Here is a 5926-nt window from a genome sequence, read left to right on the forward strand (position 1 = left end):
TGAAAAACGTGGTGCAATGTCAAGGGCAAGCTCGACTGAAACAAATTTGGGACCCAAATTATATTTACAGTTTTTTTTTGCCGGGGACAAGTCCCTCTCTCGCCTCTCAAAAAATTATATTTACAGTTGATTGACCTGTAGCCGGTCGGTCCCATATTTTTCTTTTGCCGGGGACAAGTCCCTCTCTCGCCTCTCAGTTGAACGACTCTTGGGAGATCCATCCCGTCTTCTTCCGCTGCTAGAGAGCTGGCTGCTCCCTCTTGCTCCGATCGTGATCTCGGGCAAGGCTCAATCGGTTGGAAGGTCCTTTCCGTAAGTTATTTCCATAAGCTGTTGAGTTGTGGAGGCGGTCATGTAATAGGATAGGCAATTGGTTTTCCTATATTTATTTTGCTTGCCGGCTCTTTGTGAGCCGTTTGGGGACTTTTGTGTAATGGAGTTACAGACCTTTGTTGAACCTATTTTATTTTAATAAATATGGCCATATGCATCTTTCTGATGCAGAGGCCGGGGCTGCGTCCCTTTTCCAAAAATAAAAAATAAAATAAAAAAATAAGTTGTTGAGTTGTGGAGGCGTTTGTTGCTCTGAAAGCTGCAGCGGACTTTTGTTTCGTGCTCCGTGGTGTCTAAGAAGTACAGAGTTTAACTATGGCCAGATTTTCGAGGGCGCAAGGTTAAACACTCGAGAGTCGAGACAATATGTTCCGAAAGCACTCGACGAACATTTCATCCCGATTTCTTCTGTGATGATGGACGTCCTGCTGCAGAAAATACCGAGCACATCTTGCGCTGTGAAATACCTCATGGGCTGTGGGAGAGCCTGCACCATCCGATCTAGCCTGCTCATCTGTTTTCTCTTCTTGATTGACTGAGTTTGCTGCAACTGCGTGCCCAGCCGAACAACATTGGCGGATCGTGTTGGCGGCCTGTGCAGTTCAAATTATGGGAAGTCTGAAATATGCTCGTCTTCCATAATACTGCCACCAGTTTGCAGGCTGCCCGTTTTCTTTTCACATCGCCCAGTTGCTGCAGCTGCATGTGGTGCACGTGCACTAGAACGAGCAAGCAGGGCATACCAAAGATCACATTACTTTTTACGCTGAGCGTTTCTATACGGCCATGTAATCGTCTTTCTTGAGTTCTCGGCTTTCTTTTTTATTTTCAGGGCTTTGCCTCTTTTGTTTTGGCTTCTGCTTTGCTTTGCACCTCTACTTTGGGACTGGTGGATGCTCTGCCAGCCCTTCGCCCGATGTATTCTCCAGACTTCCGTCTGCTTTGGAATATCGAAGGTGGACTGTGGTCTACCTTCTTATCAAAAAAATAATATTAGTCGACAAATTGGGAAGGCTGAACAACAGAATGTGCAATCTGTGAGCTTTCATGCCGGGACGGCACATCCTCGAGGGAGTGGTCGTACTACATAAAACCTTGCACGAAATTCGTTCGAAGAAACTCGATAGAGTGGTCTTCAAAGTGGATTTTGAAAAGGCGTAGGATAAAGTGAAATGGCTATTTTTACAGCAACCTTTGCGTATGAAAAGGTTTGACCCGGCGTGGAGGAAACAGGTCAAATTCTTTGTGCAGGAAGGCAGCATCGGAATCAAGGTAAATAATGATATCGGTCATTATTTTCAGATGCAAAAAGGACTGAGACAGGGAGATCTGATGTCTCCAGTCCTTTTTAATGTTGTCATCGATATGTTGGTTGTTCTCGTTAACAGAGCGAAAGAAGATGGCCAGTTAGGTGGTCTTATTCCACATCTAGTGGATGGTGGGGTATCCATTTTACAATATGCTGATGACATCATTATATTCATGGAACATGACCTAGCGAAGGCAAGAAACATGCAGTTAGTTCTTTGCCTTTTCAAACAACTGTCGAGGCTAAAGATTAATTTTAATAAGAGTGAGTTGTTCTGCTTTGGACGCACCAAAGAAGACCAAGAAAATTATAAACAATTGTTCTGGTGTGAATTGGGTTCGTTACCCTTTATGTATTTGGGGATCCTAATTCATCATCGCAAACTCACCAATAAAGAGTGAAAATGTATCGAGGATCGGTTTGAAAAGAAACTGAGTTGTTGGAAGGGCAAACTTTTATTTTATGGGATTAGGTTGGTTCTTATTAATTCGGTACTCACAAGTATGCCCATGTTCCTCCTCTTATTCTTTGAAGTACCGGTTGAGGTACGAAAAAGATTGGATTTTTATCGATCTCGATTTTTTTGGTAAACAGACGAAAACAAGGCTAAATATTATTTGGCCAAATGGGATATTATCTGCATACCGAAGGACCAAGGTGGCTTGGGTATTGAGAATCTAGAAGTGAAAAACACGTGCTTACTTAGCAAATGGCTATACCATTTGTCGGTAGAAAGAGATGGGGTTTGGATTCAGCTGCTGCGTAACAAATATTTATATTCTAAAACACTGGCACAGGTAACGGCACAACCATCCGATTCTCCGTTCTGGAAGTGGCTTATGAGGACAAAGCTTGCCTTCTTTAACAGGAGCAAATTCATGGTAGGGAATGGATAGGGTACTAGGTTATGGGAGGACACCTGGTTGGGCGAGACTCCACTAGCCTTGCAGTACTCCTCCCTTTATAACATTGTACAACGGAAAGAGGTTTTTGTTAGTACAATGTTTGGATCTATTCCGCTTAACATTCAGTTTCGACGGTCGCTAGTGGGTGAGCGTTGGGATAGATGGTTGCATCTTGTGCATAGGTTAATGGAGGTTAACCTTTCTGATGTAACAGACTCTTTACACTAGAAGTTGTCCACGTGAGAAGTGTTCTCGGTTAAATCTATGTACACTGATATTATTAACACCGGGCCTATCCCAAGGATGAAAATTAAGATGCCGTTGAAAATCAAAGTGTTTATATGGTTTGTGCATAAGGGTGTAATTTTAAGTAAAGATAACTTAGCCAAGCATAGTAGGGAAGGAAATAAAAGATGTTTTAGTGATCAGCATGAAACAAATAGAACATTTTTCTATCAAATGCCCGCTTTCTAAGTTACTATGGAGAACTATTCACGTTGCTTTTAACGTTATTCCACCTGTCACGTTCCCACATCTATTTCGGACATGGTTAGCTGGGGTAGAGTCTAAGACCGCGGCACATATTCGAGTTGGAATATGTGCATTACTTTGGGCCATATGAAATTGTTGAAATGACGTTGCCTTTAAGAGACAAACCAGCACAAAAATTTTGCAGGTCATCTTCAACGCGTCTACTTAGATCCGTAAGTGGTCCTTACTTAGCCATGTAGACCACAAGGCGCATGTGGATATTGGGTCCAACTGATGGGAAATGGTTACTCAGAATACATACAACTGGTTTGGATGACAGTCCAATAATAGGATAGGTGTTTACTCATCTAGACCTATTTTTGCCGGTTGTAGCAAACTTTCTATTTTGACTTTGGTACTTTGGTTGGAAACTTTTTGTTGGACTTGTTTGATTAATAAAATGGTTGTGTGCATCAAGAGATGCAGAGAGGCCGGGGGCATGTCTCCTTTTTGAAAGAAAAAAAACAAATTGGGAATCTTCTGTAATTTTTTCTTTTTAATTTTGACTTGTCATGTATAACTCCATGCAAATCATCTGTCTCATGGATAAAAGAATCTTCCACTTTGGAATATTTCTATAGCTGGAAAGGCAACAAGCAGGACGTTAGAGTTAGTGAGGCGATAGTAAGTTGGTTTATAAGCCATACATCACATGCGTGATTTGCCAAGTTGGAAAACGATGAATTGGTTGGCACTCGTGATTTTTATTGGATAATTACGTGATGATGGCAATTGGCAAGCTACTCTCTGGCCCCTAAGAGACAACCTAGGGTCGCATCAAGAAATTTTAAAACTTCTTTTTTAGGAACTAAATTTTAAAACTCTCTATCTTACCTCACGGAAGGGGAGGTGAGAGCATAATTTAATCCTAGCCATCAACTGGTCAATCGATAACTCGACTATCAAAATATAGTAACTACAAGATATTTTGGAGACTAATGCCATTTCTAACCGATCCCCAATAGGGCTGTAAGGGAGGAGAAATTCGGTTATCCTCCCTTACGGCGCACCTAGCCGATCCCTAAAAACTGTTAGTGGAGTAAAAATTATCCTCCACCTCCCAATATCCCCTCCAATTTCCCTAAATATGCTCACTCCTGCCACGGTCGAGTAAAAATCGGCGTCTCTCTCTTCCTCCCACCCTCCCTCCCGCCGGCGCAGCCACCAGGCCCCGCTGCCGCCACCGATGACCCTCCCTCCAGCCAGAATGGATAACGAGGTTAACTAAGGTGCCAACAATAGACCGGAAGAAAACAGGTTTGCAAAAAAAAAAGTATTCGGTGGCACTTACAAAGAAGAACTTGTGGCAATGATCAAGACCAGGAAGGTGTTGGCGGCCGAACGCAAAGAAGAGAAGATGGCGAGGTGGAATGAGCTCACGATGTTTGAGGATGAGAAATTGAAGGCCAAGTTGGCGGCCAAAGAGAGGAAGATGAAGGCAGAGGAACGTAGGCTTGCACTTAATGAGGAGAGGATTCGTGATGCCAAGAAGACCGAAAAATGTGCTATCATGTTTATGAATCCAAACACAATGGATGAAACACAAGGAAGCATTGAGAGCTCACTCGTGGAGATATGTTGGAAGGCTTCCCTTCGGAATATTGGTGGTAGCTCAGGGGGTGGTGGTGTCGATGGTGGTGGCCGAGGGGGTGGTGGTGTTGATGGTGGCCGAGCGGATGGCGGTGGTGCTAGTGGCCGAGGGGGTCACGGTGTTGAACTGTTGATGGTGGCCGAGAGGATGACGGTGGTGATGGTGGCCGAGAGGATGGTGGAGTTGATTTCTTCGTTGACAACCTCGTTTGAGTAGTAGTGGACGGGGGTGGGGGGGTGGGGGTGGGGGTGGTGCATACCATTAGTTGGCTCGATCCACAACATATACATGCTATGTTTGTGGTGATTTTGGATCAAACATTGTGTTTGAAATGATGACTTTTGGGTGAACTTTGCATGTTTTTATTTAAAATTCATGATGATGAAACTATATGTTGTGACGGTTATGTTATGCATGTTTAATTTTAATACTCTCATGATATATATTGTGTAGTGTTTGAAGTTGATGTGGCTAGGACACAAAATCTACACAATTTTGGTTTTAGTTCCACTAACTATATCGGGTCAGTTAGGTGCGGTCACAGTTAGTGGAGTAAAAAGTTACTCCGCTAACTCTACTCGGCCTACTCACTTAATTTTTAGGGGATTGGTTAGAAATGGCAAATGTAGAGTAGTACATTGGAGGCAGTTCTTGTGCACAACCCTGCAGCGGCAGTTTTGCTTTTCGTGTGTAGACAATAGCTGCTAACAAACATACAACCTCCAATTAATACCAACCGCTATAAGCCGTTCTAATTAATGACTACCCCACAAAATGTTCCCCCTCCCACACTTCTAGAGTTTCTTCACCTCCCGTGGGGTGTTGTCGCCGATCTACCTCGTCTTCTGTGGCCTTAGGGCCATGGAGGCATGGCGGATCTCGACCCTTGCCGATGGAAGGGCTCCTGCTTCATTTTGAGGCGTGTGTTTTATAGTTATTTTAGGGTTTGTTCCCCGATTAGAAAAGCGAGGCGGCGGTTGCGGTTCTCTGAAGATGGAATAAAGTTCTCCACGCCTAGCCCTCGTCCCGATGGTACGTCGCGTTGTCGGAGGGCGTGTGGAGGCGTGTCTCCGGTGGATCTCGCATGATTAGGTCGGTGGTTGTCTTAAGTGGATCCACGTTGTTCTAGTCTTCGTTTGTGTGTTATGGATTGGATCTTTCGGAACTAAGTTTCTTTTTAATGACGACGGTTGTTGTTCTGGTGCGCTAGTCCTTTAGGACCTTAGCATGGTGATTTCCTGGTTGTCCACTACAACA

Source organism: Triticum dicoccoides, chromosome 2B (assembly GCF_002162155.2).
Source record: "Triticum dicoccoides isolate Atlit2015 ecotype Zavitan chromosome 2B, WEW_v2.0, whole genome shotgun sequence".
In the NCBI taxonomy this organism is placed as follows: Eukaryota; Viridiplantae; Streptophyta; class Magnoliopsida; order Poales; family Poaceae; genus Triticum; species Triticum dicoccoides.